At 43.5% G+C, this 15,617-nt stretch overlaps 1 long non-coding RNA gene across 1 annotated transcript; it reads right to left on the bottom strand.

Moving 5' to 3' along the window:
• Window positions 1-7,367: 7,367 nt before the first annotated feature.
• LOC111267515 (uncharacterized) lies at window positions 7,368-11,747 on the bottom strand. The gene is made up of 2 exons (XR_002684698.2): window positions 10,173-11,747; window positions 7,368-10,031 (listed from the first exon to the last, which is right to left on the bottom strand). It is a non-coding gene; the product is annotated as an uncharacterized LOC111267515 (long non-coding RNA).
• Between the last annotated feature and the right edge of the window lie 3,870 nt (window positions 11,748-15,617).

Raw genomic sequence — 15,617 nt, 5'->3', positions numbered from 1 at the left:
GATTTTGTTTCACCAATGTATATCGAGGGTAGAATGTATGTTCTACTACGACAGGCTACTTCTATAGAACACTGTCAAAACCTTTTTTATTTTACCTTTATCATAAGGATTATATTAACATAGCTATTCATATTATATTGAACTGAAACAATCATTTTAGATTCCCCGGGACAATATTTTGAGGAAGGATCCTCAGTTACGTTTCATACATAAGTGGAGCATCAATGTAGATGGCTATTATTATTATTTGAATTGTTGTTTTAGAAATTTAGAAAAAAAAATCAGAAAGTTTGTTTGGAAGATTTCTTTCTGTTTTAATGAAATTCGCAGTTTTTTGGCATTCAAACAAAGAGCCGCGTGGTGACGCTACCTGGTTATGTTTAATAGATAAATTATGATATAATGGTGTACACAGCACCTCGTTTATGGTATTCACGTGCGGAGTTAGTAGCAGCTTGAGTGTTAGAAAAAACTGAGACATTCAAAACGATCTGAAAAAGATCAGGTTAATTTTTGTTTTGATATTTTTTCAATTAAATATCCTTTGACTTGAGTTATTGAAAAAACTATTTCTGACGAATATACCTGAATATTCCGCTTAATTCACAGAAGCTTGATTCATGCCTATTTATCACCCCCGTCTTCCCCGGAGCCAGCAATAGGAGATACTTCGGGATGTGCAGTACGTAAATTTGGGCTGTTTGACACCTTTTTAAAAATTTTTTACTATATATAGAAAACGTTTCGTGATTTTAATGGTTCCACAAAGTTTATTTTGGTCGCATGTATTATCAACTAAAATCAACTGGCTGATCCGTAGGATTCTGCAAGGCAGAGATTCGAAATAGCCTGCTTGCTATGAACATCGTGTGTTTAAAACTCATAATCTGTTGTTTCTAAATTAGAATACCCTCTTCGTCTCTTACGTTGAAATATTGTCAATGGACGGTGATGTACATTAGAATTTCTATTTAATAATATGTTAGTCTCTAGATTTGGCTCTTAGTAAATCGCAAATAAGATTTTCGCGTTCGCTTCTGTGCATATAGGGTTTGTGTACCGGATTGGATCAGCTTTTGCTGAGTTCAATCTACGCATCTTCATCATTACTTAACCTAAGTAGGAAATATGCATTTTAGTGAGTGAAAAATGAATAAGCTGAGTAATGTAGTTCGCAAATAGACTCTAACTATGGCTATCGTAATGAGCTTGTCATACCCAGATGATTTCAATCTTAACTTAAGGTCAAATGTTGTGAAGTTCTCAAGTGAGTTTTGGGTATTTTAATGTAATGATTGCGCAACTTTACAATCGTATATTTTAGACTTCTACAACCCTGTTCAAGTTGAAGAATACACGAGATTTTAACAGATTGGACAGGCAACTTTATTCGTGCAAACTCTGTACTGCAAGTACTGTTTTAGAACGCTGGGCTTTACTTCAGCCCGAAAGGCAACTCTTTCCTTCTCTCTCTCTCTCTCTCTGCGCTCTCGTATTGTCACGGTGTAGGCTTGTTCCACTTCCCCAGAACAAGTCTATTTAAGCCAGTCACTCCTATGTACTCGATAATTACATTAGACACCTTTAGAATTAAAGAAAAAGAGACTGAATTGTACCTATCTGACAAGCTCTGTCAAATCCTACTCGGTGCAAATCAGAAGAAGAGAAATCACAGAATGGCCATAAGTTTACATACGAGTAGGATTAGACCGTTATTTACAGAGAGAACTTCGACTACGGGTGCCGACTTTAGGCATATCCTTGTACGTTGTCACGCCAACCATAGCATGACCTAATATTCAACAAGATTTTTTTATAAGACCACCGTTGAATTTGAATACTCGTCTTAGAATTGATACGCTTTTTAAGTGCTAGATACTGGTGTATAGCACTCTGCGAACAGCAGGCCTGAAAAGGTTACTTCATGGTGTGCGTTAATTCGTTTACCCCTCTTGTCAGCCTCTGATGTTTAAATTAGAGAAACTAGCCTTTTTGTTCCGCTGTTCTGATCACGATTTCTAGTTGAAGTCTCACGATCTCAATAGACGTGTTCAGGTGAACATACATATATACTCTTCTTTCTGACCTATGATTGGCGTAGAGCTTGTGAGGTGCTGATATGCGGAAACAGCATCCCCTAACTATTGACAACAGCTGCTATCTTCATTTGCGCGTGCTAATACTGATCAGGTTCATGATGTCGATGATATTCGAGACATGAGTAAGTGAGCGAGGCAGCGCGCAGAACACTTCATTTTGTTCACAAAGCAAGTATTTTTTCGAGTACCGGATATCGTCTCCCGCCCCAAAACGTTATTCTCTCTTTATTTTCCCGGCTAGGATAATTCGTCAGTGAGATACTGACGAGGCTATTGTAGCTGGTATTTTCGTTGTTTGGCCAGTTGTTATTACTGGTAATAGCGCCCCATAGAAGAAGAGTAGTGCCTATTGTTGCTGCCTTAGACAGAACGGAGAGCGGCGGCAACCGGCAACGCTCCCTTCGAATGTTGGAGCGACGAGTAGCGCCATTCGAGTGTCGCCTGTTATGGCTTCGGTGAGCTCTTAGGTTCCACGAGATACCCACCACCTGACGCGAAGAGTCCGAGACCTAAGAACGAGGCCGGCACAAAGCAGGCGACAAGGCGAGGAGGGAGAGAGCGAAAAGCGAACGAGTGAAAAGGAACAAAAAGCTGCAGTCGTTGTTACTAGTGTGATGTTAGTCTGATCGTCCGCCGTTACTCTGTGGTGCGGCACATTCACAGGTAGATTCGTGGGTCACCCGTAGACCATGATGTATACACACAATTAGAGGCTAGAGGCTGGAGGCCAAAATAGTGGCCCTGGAGAGATGGGGACGGGCAGGAAGGCAACGTCCGATGGAGCTCGTCGTCGCGAAGCTTTCTTCTGGGAGTTTTAGGTTGCTCACGTTCTCATATGGCGAGGCTGGCGTTATCCGTCATGAAAGCGGGCTGGGCCGGAGCAGGCCGAACCGAAACGGACGGATGGACCGACGGATAAGGACGAAGTCACCGAAGTGGAACCGAGAATAGATGACGACCCGTCAGCCATTGTCGGCCGGTTCGGATACTGGAGGCTACCCGTATTCAGCTTATACGTCTGCCATAACAACGATTGCTGATGGTACACTCATTCTCAACGTAAACATATTCATAGTTACACGCAGACAGACGCAACGAGACGCCATAGCCACGAAAATATGGAGAAAGAATTAGCTAATGTATGCATAGACGCGAGCGAGTTGAAAGGGCGCGCCAACGTTACGAATTCGAGTTGAAACTCGAATCTATTTAGTCAATCTATTGCTGTAGAGAGATAGTATATTCTTCAGATAGATGGATGTCACGCACATCGGCCGGGTTTTTCGTCTCAATAAGTATCGCGGAGCGAAGAGAGCATAACTTGTGTGTGTACACATATAAGTACCTGTCCGAACCCCGATGGTGTATCTAAAAGCCAGCATGAACAATTTATACATGACAGAGAAATGGAACAACATCGCAGCGTACGGATTTCAATAATCGGGAAAATAAATTCGGAGAGAATACAGCCGAGAGGAAGTCTCAGTGGCTCGCCCTTTACGTTAGAGTGTAGTGTTATAACGTCAGTCATTTTACGCGTATTTAGAAGACGCGACAATATTGCTATTTAAGGAAAAACTTATCTGAAAGAACGTTAAAGCCTGCACTGTCTAGATTTGTTGTTTGTCCATCTAATAGTACCAACAAGTAAAAACGGTCTTAGGTGAACGTCGCATGGGCACTTGAGTGAACTAATAAAATTTGGAATTTGGTCATAATAGAATAATATATATATATGCATGTATACATTTAGACATACATTATGCTCTAGGACGAGGCGTAAGGCACACAATTTGTCAAGTCAAACATATGTGGACCCGCTTGAAAGATACAAATATCCTATACGACTTCCCATCTTTTTCGAAACTATGTGTTTCATAGAACGGTGTCGATAAGACCTACTGTCAGTTTTTTGACAAATTCCTGTATAAAAGGCGGTAAATGGTAAGCCTTGAGTTCATTAGTTATTTCGCTATGTCCGAATGGCGGCACGATGTACAAATAAATGTACGAAAGACGAAGACAATGGCTAAAAGTCTATTCAATAACTTTTTAAAGATTTGCTTTCAAATCTATAGTTCATTATGACGAAGTCGTGTGTAATTACTCCCTATTAGTACTACGCAAAAAACAATTTGAAGATGGTAAATAAAGGAGAAATAACTCAGATCTGATGTAGATGTTCTTACAACTATTTCTAAAGCGACTAGCAGCGCATAGACGATCCAGCCAACAAGAAAGAAACAGCAACAAAAGCCTACGCGAACCGCATCGTAACGTCGGGTGGTTCGCCCTACCGACGGAAATAGGCGCCTTCTTTTCCTCTTCTTCAAATTCTATTACGTTCTTCTATTTACTACTTACTACGTAAAACTTAATTACAAATAGAACTGAGTTACGTACGAATGAATCTGATGCTTACGAATTTCGAACACTGTTATCAAGCTAGATAGCCGCAAACTTCGATTTATATATTATTCTTCTATTTAATCTTCCTAGAAAAACGGTAAATATTAGTATTCTAATTTAGTTTTCTAAAGCATTTCGAGCAAATACCAAAACTACTTTTAACAAACCAACTCGCACGTTCAGTCATCAAAAAAAAAAAAGGTAAAAAAAATGTATTCGCTTAATTTCTGCTTGTGAAGTTGCCTGGGCTCAAAAGATTAGCGGCTTCGCATTAGCACCAGGAGATAAAATCTCTCTTTTCTAGTCATTCGATGTGTACTGTGACGGAAGCAATCTAAAACCCGTCTATGAAATCTTTTTCGTCGCACATATCTGTTCCGGCATGATGGTTCATTATCTTATTTATTCTCGCGATCATTGGGACCGCCATTTGGTACTTGAAAGTTGTAGTCTCCTCTCCTATCCAATGCCATCGTATTCTGCGCGGATTCTCAAGGATCGACTGAGTTGTCTTGAAGCTTCAGCGTCGAAGGGCATCGGCCTTCTTTTAACGACGACCTCAGCTCTTCTCCTTGGTCGCTCTTTCTGCGAAGCGTGTAGGCTATCACACCCCTTCTACCACCCACTGACTCAACGTCGTTTGTCGCTCTTCATCACGCGCCAAAAATAGCCGAAAAATTCGACTGAGTGAGATACATTTCAAATCTCGCGGTTTGAGCTTAGCATCTAGTATGAACTGCACTAACTCGCCGGTACCGACGAAATTGGAAAAGGAGATCGAAGAAGGCTGGCTAACACAAGTTAACTGATGTTCTCAAACAGAGTTCCTTTCGCACGCTTTAAAAATGATCACCCAGCAGGGCGGCAGCAACAGCCTACCCAGTCGTTGTAGCCCGCAATCTACGTCGACTAAACCTTGAGAAATCTCAACAAATTATGGCAGCTTGGCAGCCTCAAAGGGTTGTGTGTGGGCCTTAAAAGGAACTGAGTGTGCGGGTCTTGTTGGGTTTTTTTCAAAAGTTGATTCGGACAGAGATTTAAGCCACGACTTTCTTGAGCTGATCACTATTTCAACATAAACTTGAGAGTAGAAATCGTCTCTTGCTCATAGGCCGCAAATAATACCGCCGGATTACTTTTCCGTGAAGAGGTTCTGCATAACACTCATGTATTTGCAGAAAATTGTATTTACCTACCTTAGACAGAATAACGTCTTTGTGATTCATGCATTTCTACTACGGATCGTGTTAAATAGGTTATAAGTATCCCCAATTTTGCCAGTTCAGCAACGGAACATGATTCAGACGGTAACACTGTTGACTTAACTCACGAATTAGATACGGTCTAAATTTGTTACAAATATACTATACGTACTTTGAGAATGCCTCGTGCTTCGAATCTTCATTTACTATATTAAATAACTTGTTTCGCGAAAATAAGTAGTTCTTGTATGTATGTATGTATGTATGTATGTATGTATATATATAACGATTTTGAGAAAAAAAAATCCGTAAAATATCTATATTCCTATTGAAATCAACTAGGCCTACTTGTTTTTCGTTTATTCGTATACTGCAAATAGTCGTAGGCTAGCACCGCTTTTCTCGTCATTATCATCAGATGATCCATACTAAGCTCCACCGATTGTAGCTACGGTGCGGTGCTGTTGTTGTCGTGGTCGTGGTCGTGGTCGTGGTCGTCGTCGTCGTCGTCGTCGTGGTCGTAGTCGTCATGGGAACGGGGAGAGAGAAAAAGACACGATAGATCATATACTACGTGCGGAGCATTGAATTTCACTTGTGTCTTTCTCGTAAGAGATACATCAGGCTATCTAACCGTTTTTCTCTCTTTTGCTCGCAATAAAGGATCCTATTAGTGATAATCACGATACATATACAGACAACAATAATATAAATAATGTATTGTGACGTTTTGTTTGGCTATGCGATCTTCCGTTATATTCGGCGTTCTGCGCAATTCGTCTATTATAACTTTAAGCCGGGGCTACTTATGGCGCGCGCCGGACGACTGTGTTTTTGTTGTGGTTGATATTGCCGCTGGTTTGGTAGTTTTGTGTCGAACTACACACGAGGCTGTTGTAACCTAATGACGGGCGAAAAAAAAAGAGAACAGCTCTCCCCGAAATCTCATCACTAGTCTCACAGACTTTGATTGCCATCACGATTGGTGGGAGATCTCAAGACTCTGCCGCTGTCGTTGTTTGTAACAGTGACGATTAGTGAGATCAAACGGTTCAATTGTAGAGCCGCACAGACACCCAATCTCGTATACTAGTTTACCTATTTACGCGCAGTCTAACTAGCGTTTGTTGCGCGAAATACTTATCTTCGGCCTGCTGCTGTTTTTCTCCTCTTGAAATAACAGCACCTTAAAGCAGTAAGGAAAAAATAGCAGAACAATAAAAATGGTTTGCCACTATATCACTATTATTACTGCATTAAATGAGACTTTGTGGAATCTGCTGAAGATCTATAACGGCGTTATGTTGAGCGAAACGAAAAGCTGATGGACTCGTACTGTTTCGGTTTCTGTATACTATATTTTACCGCTACAGGATCCATGAGACTATGATACGAGTAGAGCATATTTCATGCACCCCCCACCCCCCTAGGGAATACACAATACAACGGTTGCCGGCAAGTAACGAAGTAAAGTATGATTGTTGGTGGAAACGATGTTAGTGGTCATCCGGGAAGTTCGTTAAACGAAACCTGTAACTGGAATTGCTCGATATACAAATGAAGATATAATAAACATCGGGGCGTTCATCCGTCGCGGTTCACTTGTGCCAAACACTTCAACTGTTTTTCTTTTTCCTTATAGAATGATAAGCGACAATTGAAAAGCATACGTATAGCAACGTCTTGAAATGGCTTTTGATTTATTAACGTAACCAATGCAGAAACGAGATAAGACAGCATTTTCTACGCAGTCCTGCACAGGACAGCGATTTGCAGGACGAGCTCACTGCGCGTAGTCTGGCGCAGTATTTTCAACTAGCAAAAGAAAATCATATCCGATCTCGGTTCCGGTATTAGGTGAGCCCAAACGAGTTTGGATACGACTAACAGAATAACCGACAACCCTGAAGTTTTAACGCGGAGAACGTTCGATCTGTGTGGGTAGGAATCATCTTTCTGATTTGTTAGACTGCAAAAGCTCTATATGTATGTATACGAAGACCGTTCAATTTCCGAGTCACAATTACACTATCATGATTACCTCTGAGCGCAATCTGCTTTTTTTGTTTCTTACTTACCGACCAATGAATCAGCGACCTGTGCATGAATGGATCTCTGCACAGGTAGTAACGGCCTACGCACGCAAAATGTTGCGTAAGCAACAGACGTGGGAGACACTTGTCGTTGTATAGTAAGCAGTTCGTACAATTCTGCTTGATCCTCTCCACGATGGTGGGGGGGGGGGGGGGGCTACACGACGACGATGTTTATGTCGTTTCCAACCTTATCCAATCCTTCTCATGCATTCGTTTCGTCTTAATCATCCAGTGCGTATTGCATCGACATGGACAACAGTTTAGAACATTATTCTTAATGACATCTGTGTTTTGTCAACCGTTTATCCTTATTTAAAGCAAACACTTTTGATTCCTATTGAATTGCATTAGGATTACGGCTCCGTACTTTCTCAAAAAAAAAAGGCTGACTAACATAAATACCAGTGATATGTAAAATGATGGATGATGCTATTTTGAATTTGATATCCGGCCATAGAAGGGCTGGTGACTACGTATAACCACGTTAATGAACATCAGATCATCGTATCCCGCTTGTTATCCAAGCGACATAGAAAGCTAAGACATGGATTTTACATACATAAAAAGTACATCTTTGAAGAGTTACATTTGATGCGTATCACTAACTTTGTGTAAACTTATAATTAGCATAACTTCTTATAAATAGCATAACAATTAAAGGTTAGAGCATATCCTGATATCCTGTTTCGCCACCTTTTAGAGCAACTGACACGTTTGCCCCCAAGCAGCAATGAGAATACACATAAAAAACGCTCTCAGTTAAACGATTAAAATTAATAACGATATGTTATATATGAAACAGCTACCTCACAATGCAATGCAATTGACTGTTCATCTGAATTCCGAGGCCCGCCGACTCGTAATGAGTCGGCGGGCCTCAAAATTCGGTAAATTCTAGGTGATTTCTAAAAGTAATTCAGAGCTTGATAATAACTGAACGCTCCGTGCACATAAACATTGTGCCGACACCAGAATCTAGCCTTCTCGTAGCTGGCCATTGCTACATCAGCGATGTTGGTCCCGAATTTCTTACGCTGATGATCGGCATTATCCTCATCGGGGGCAAAGAAAGCGCTGGATGGGAAACTCTGCGAAGATCAATTTATTTTCTAATCAACCGTTATTTTGTGCAGAAGCACTTGATAAGTTAAGTAAAATTTATTTGTCAAGGAAAGTGATCTGATGACGGTAGGTGCGAGTTCCAGTTACTTAAAGGAAAACGATGGATTTAGGGTTGGAGTTTTTCAATAGACAGAGTAAGTTGCACTGAACAACAGTACTCGCACACCGAAAAAAAAATACACATATTAATAAAATCAATGTAGTTTTAGTTGAAGAGGTTCTTCCTAAATATAAAATCGCTATAGTATGTTATATGCATGCGACGAATGTAAGAATTAAAATGGAAGCTAGAAAAACTGCAGCAGTCACACTGTGCAGAATCTCGGAACCTCAATATAACTCTTTCGTAGTTCAATTTATATAATCGAAATTTGATTTGACAAAGCTTACTTTTCAATATTCTTTAACTCTAGATAACAGCTGCGAGCCCATTTTGTCAATGACAATTATCTTTATAGTACGTCAGAGACAGAATTTTTTAAAACGTCTCATAGGGCGATTAGTTGCGAGTTTGTTTTTGTGTTGGACCATTGTATCCTCTTTTTACGTAACGTACAAAGTTGCTTTTCACACAGATACGATGGAGTATGATTATAACAACACTTGTTGTTTAGTGAAGCATATTCAACTGAAGTATTTCGTACCTCTTTCTCGATACCTCATGCTGGTCCAGAAAGTTACCAGGCCTAAAAGTGCATTTGCAAAGCCTCGAAACTGCGATGCTCGACAACTTGACAGTCCTGTCTTCATGTACCAAGCATGAACTTAACCTGCTCGTAGTCGGGTTGTGCTGTCTCTCGACCTCCGTACTAGAGTACCTCCGTATTAAAAATTTTTTCTGAACAGCTCTCATCATACTCGACCCTTAGCTGGTGTAAACTGGCAACATTATGCGCTAGCACTACGAAGTCTGAATATTGCAATCGGCGCGTCATGAGCTGGAATAGCTACGATCTATTTTTATTATATGAAGACTACCCATACGAGCGTACTACCAAATGAGTGAGTCCTGAGGAACACGCGTCGTCGCACTTCACGTCTGCTTTGTTTTGTTGCCCTCCTCGTTGCCTCGCATTCCTTTCTTATCCGTCACCGGCATTCTCCTGTAGAAACAAAGCCGAGTAGTAGGGTAAAGTAGCTTGACGCCCATCATGTTTTTGATACCGTGAAAGACACACTATGCGAATGACCTGACCGGCGACGACACGACCGAGTCAGGCGGGTGGACCGGTGCAGGCGCTTACGTTTGCCTCTGTCGATGTCGTTGCTACTTAGGCGTCATCGTTGACAAATCGAGTGGAGTCAAGAGCTGCCTCGACGCCTGGCCATCATCATTCGCTGCTACCACCGTTATCGCAGAATAACTGCCAACACCTTCAGGGAAGAATAACAAAATCCTGTTTATTCTCTCGCCAGCGTATTGTGGGGGAATGACCAATGAATGTTATTGTCGTCGTCGTCGTTGTTCACTGTCTTTCTCATCATCACCTTCGGCTCCGTAGCTCCTGTGGTAGGTGTAGTATATAACTAGTTGACGTCGTTGCTGTAGGCGTCGCCGCTGCCTTCTGAATCGGTGAGTCGACAGGCAGTCAGGTAGAGGCAGGCCAAGAGCAGCAGGTAGGCCTCTCGCCCTCCTATACTCTACGACAATTACTGCCGTCGCCGAAGCCGCCATCATCAACAGCGGTGGCAGCATCAATAGCAGTATAAGCAACCACCTTATGGGCCCTCCCGTCGTATCTAACTGAAGAGCACGCCCGAATGGGAACGAATTGGAGACGCCCGAGTCGCCCGAACGACGAAGCCACGCTACAGCGAGAGAACCAGCGCGACTAGTGAGCAACTAGACAGGAAAGCCACCAGACACTCAAGCAAGCAAGTAAACGTGAGATAGCTCACTAGAGAGGAAGCCCAATAGGTCTTGGCGACCCTCGGAGACGCCACTTTGCTTCATCTCCTTCATTCGTCCCTCGGTCTGCGCCAGTGCGTGCTCGTCGTTCACTCTTGAATGCAGTATAAGATGCTTCTGCCATCACGGTGCTGCAATGATAGGGAGGAGCGACACCATTGGCAAACGTATCCATACGGCTGTCGTTGTTGTCATCGCATTGTGTCGCGGCTGTGGATTGAAATGCATTAGGATGCATGTATTCGCCCGCACACCAGTAACAAGCTGGCGAATTCGCCTATACCGATACACAATTACATCGCGCGCCACATAGAGTCACCACTATGAGAATAGAACCAGTGGCAACTGCAGCAGCGTCAAACGCTAACAGAAGAGATTCCGACGGGCGAAATGACTAGCGACCAAAACAACGGCAAAGCGCCAAGCAACGCTAAACAAATGAGTGACGCCGCTCTGTTCCCAGCATCACAAGAACGGCAGCGGCAGCGAGTGAGCCAACAACGCTCTCTGCCATGGTGGAGCGTCACCACCGCAGGCAGGTACCGGCATCAACATCGACAAGGTTCGCGTCGGCTCATTTTGGCCGTGTCCCGTGTCGGGTCTCGTTTAGCCTCCCACTCACATGCAGCAGATTCGATTCCGTACTGTTCTTTTTAGTTCTTCTACTCCGCTCTGTTGTATGCATCTGTACGCTCGACGTATGCAGCAGAGAGGTAACGTCTCGACGGTAACATCAACGAACGACGAGACGTTTACTCGGTCGCGTCGCGCTCTCACGACTGCCTGGGCGGCAGCAACGCTATCAGCCACAGTGTGTGTTTGTGACATACACCGACCAAATACACGAGCAGGGCAACGATAGTTAATGAGCGTTGCCTGGCGTCCTTTTAGTGTCGGGACTTCGGCGAACGCTCGAAACAAGACGCGGCACCTGTGACAATGCAGCTTATAATTTGACCGTGAATTAGATGACACTGAAACTGAAAGAGGGAGGGCAGAGAGAGAGAGAGAGAGAGAGAGAGAGTAACTATATGGTCTTCTGGTCAAAATCGTTTCTAATGTTGTATTGAATTTCTTTTTCCATACATTGAAACGATGATTCGCAGCCATTGGCTTCGTCCAGGACGTACAAGGCACGGATCTATGTATAACCTGCAATTGAGTACATGTACATCTCTTAAGCATTTTTACGTTTTTCGATTTGTGCTAATCTATCGGCTTTGTGGTTAAAGATCTGCCTACCGGCGAATTCTGCAGCGTAAACGACCGTATCGTGATTAAAACTATTATTGTATTTATTCAAAATGTAATTACTTACGACGCAATACGAAAGTGCCTGTATTTAAGGATTATAGATAGATTTATCTAAGTAGACTTAATAGATCGCCCATTTAGTAGTACATCATAGCACCCAAGCGGCAAACTTATCTTTAAGAACATTTTAAATGAAGAACATACTTTCAAAAAGTAAGAAGTTCTAGGCAAAATATTTATAAGTGCATCAGTATCTGTACGAGTCAAAATCCTCCCGAATTTCAATTATACTGCCATTTTAATTCTACCTAAAATAACTAGAAAAATGTTCATATGCATCAAAACTGAGATATTATTAGTAAGGAACATATAGAATTTTGCAATAACTTACCTTACATTGATGTTACGTAGCTCACGGAAAGAGTCAAAACTTTTATTGCCATTTTGATTACCAAGTGACGTTTGTTATTTCAACCCTAACTTTCCAACTTGCCCCTTTCCCAAGTTGTTATTGGAACTACGATATCACCCTACAGCACCGATTGCAAGCGGTGGCGCCGCATCGTCAAAAGTGACTGCGTTTTGCGGGGAATGATTATGACCTATGAACGACTCGACGAAGAAACAGTTCTTTTAAAAACGCACCATCTTAACCTACACCGGCGTTCCAGCTGCTGAGTTTAATGGAATTGAAAAGAAGCATACCGTCTTACTCGTTAGTCTTCGAATAGACATAATACGTAATGTTCCTCTATTTTTTTTAAATAATCATTCAAACTTCAGTAAAGATGCGGATAAATTCGGCGTCAACAAAAATATATTGCATAAATTAATGTAATCAAGTGCGGTTGACAAGTTGTTACCGATTGATCAACAACAATTAAACTCCATCACATAACAGATGCCGGTTTTTTCTGTACTGTATCACGTAGGTTTGGATAACTATATCAAAACTTGGATGCCAGTGTAACTTTACTTTGTGTTTATTTACTTTTACTTGAACCCCCAGGTTTCTTGGTATCGTTTGGAGGTGTCAACATCAAATATCTTCTACTTTTGATATATATCATATAGATCACTGTGAAACGAAAAAGATGCAGATTTCGGCATGGAGCGTGCTATGCATAAGCGTAGATTTAATGATCTCGCCTCTATCTGCAAACTAGTTTTTCCTCTCGCTGGTTGTTGGCCCCTTGATATCGTTGGCCATTATCTGCAATACGTGAATACTTAAGTTTGTGACTCTCGTGGACGTGCTAGCTCGTGTGCTATGCCAGCCAGGCTATTGCAGGAAAGGGACCAAGAGCGCACAAGACGGCAGTTTCGGCCACCGCCGCCGCTGCTGCTGCTGCTGCAGCTTCTCCTGTAGCCGCTGTCACGGAAGGCTCTGTCCGTAGCGACTCGATCCGACGAGTCGACTCGGCCCGTGCGCCACTCCACCGATTCCGATTCTGCATTTCAGAACTGTTACTGCTGCTGCCGTTAGCGCAATAGAGCTAGTAAGCTTCGTTGAGCTGATCGGCGAAGTCGAAGATGAAAAAGAAAAAAAAACGTTGACCGAGGTTATCTCTGGGCCTCTCTCCGTCTGTTTCTTCCTCTGATCTTCTTGTCTTGCCTTCTCGAGTCACCGCTAGCGTCACTCTGGTGTCCGCCACCATCAGCCACCAAATAGCAGCAGCAGCAGCGCGAATCAAGAATATCAGCCCAGGAGCAGTGTGGAGTAATAAGACTACGTCACAATAGTGTCAGCCATTGCAGGCTGACAGTCGCGGCGATGCCGGCAACTCTAGCAAGAGAAACAGCTTCACCCTGACGGTGACGGCAACCGCGGCGGTGTTACAGAGTATATCGTATTGGTAGTAGTAGCAGTAAGAGTTGAGCCAACGAAGGACGGTGGCGAACACTCGCGCGAGTACTGCAGAGCTGCTGCAGCATCAGCTCTATCACTGGTGTCGTTACCATTTACCGCCGGCCATTTTCAAGAGACTTCTTTCGCCTCGACTTTGACTTCACTCCGAAGTCAATGGAGTCGGCTCCACCACCACCATTATCACCACTATTAGCCTGGCTTTGGTGGTTTCAGCAGTGGTATCTGTTTCAGCAACGATGGCGGCAGCGGCTTCATCGGCATGGCGACTAACTCTGTAGTCCACTGTCGCTCGTTGCTCCGGGTCGAACTGCTCTTGTTGAGCTCCCATCTGGGCTGGCACGGTCCAGCACCGCCATAGTGGCCGTAGTCGCTGTCTCGTCGTCGTCGTGGTCGCCCGTTTTCGTCCCGATTTCGAAAACGACTTGCGGCGCGCTCGTTTACTCACTCGTTGTCGTCTTCGCCGACGACTGCTCCCCACGGCGCTCGAGCGAGCCACTGGAGCAGCGCAGAGCAAAGGAGCCAGATCCAGCAAACGCCTCCAGCTCAAGCATCAACAAGAGCAAAATAAAAAACATCATCGTCGTCTTCTCTAGCTCGATTTCTTTCTGTTGTTCTCGTCGTTCGTCCACTTGTGCCCTCTCCCCTCTCTTTGGATCTGTGCTCGGATCGCCCTGTCGCTCCGTCGCTTGCTCGCTGAACTTCGCCGACGGTGTTCCTCGACTTCGGTTCGTAGCGGCCGCCCTGGCTCGCTGATGGCCTGGCGTTGACCGCATAGAAAATGTGTGCGAGAGTATGCGTGCGTCGTTATGTCGATATGTTTGTCCGCCTGCCTGTCGATGCGTTCGTCGCTGTGGCGACTAGTTGAAACTGCTTTCGACGACCGACCGCCACAACGTCGGCAACGTCGAAACACCCGTTTGTCGATATTACGCGCTCGGAGACAGGGGCAGGTAGCCACGAACGATCTTCATGCTCCGATCGAGCGAGGTACTCAGCAGTAATTGCTCAGTGTTCTTCTTTTCTAAGCGCTCGCTCGTCGCGCTGTTCGTTTCGCTTCTGGTTGATGCTTGATGCGGTCTTCGAAGACATCGACTTCGTCGAGTCTTCGTGGCCGACTGGCTCGTTTACTCTCTCAATTCGCTAGAGGCAGTGGCCTCTCGACCACTCGAAACGACACACTCAGCTTTTGCGAAGACGGAGACGTTGATCCTAACGCAGGCCAGCTTGGGCGGGCAGGCCGGTAAGAGGGAACCAGACACGCCGCGTGACCTGAATATAAAGAGAGAAGATGAAAAAACGAACAAGCACCAGAAACAAGTCTCAGGAATTTCTCTGTCTCTTCGACCTCTGAAGTCAACGCAGGAATGAAGTGAATCTTAGTCTCTGGGACAACAGCCATTAAGAGGAGATGTGAAAATACCTTTCCGCATTGTTATAAGCTGTTGCGGGAAAAACGTCGACGTAATTAGTATCAACGGTATAATGGGCTAAATAGATGACCTTGAGGAGATTCCTTGTTTTTTGCGATAAATTCACCAATGAAGTAAGCCAAATAATGTTAATGATTTTTGTAAGCAGGGAACAAAGGGTTTATTCTGATAATTCTGAAATATATCTCGCCTTTTTTTTGTAACTTTGCTTGCTCGTACCTTTGTA

This window comes from Varroa jacobsoni, unplaced genomic scaffold (genome assembly GCF_002532875.2).
Source record: "Varroa jacobsoni isolate VJ856 unplaced genomic scaffold, vjacob_1.0 scaffold_12, whole genome shotgun sequence".
NCBI lineage: Eukaryota > Metazoa > Arthropoda > Arachnida > Mesostigmata > Varroidae > Varroa > Varroa jacobsoni.
Note: the sequence above shows the minus strand (reverse complement) of the source record. Positions and strands in the feature narration are given on the sequence as shown.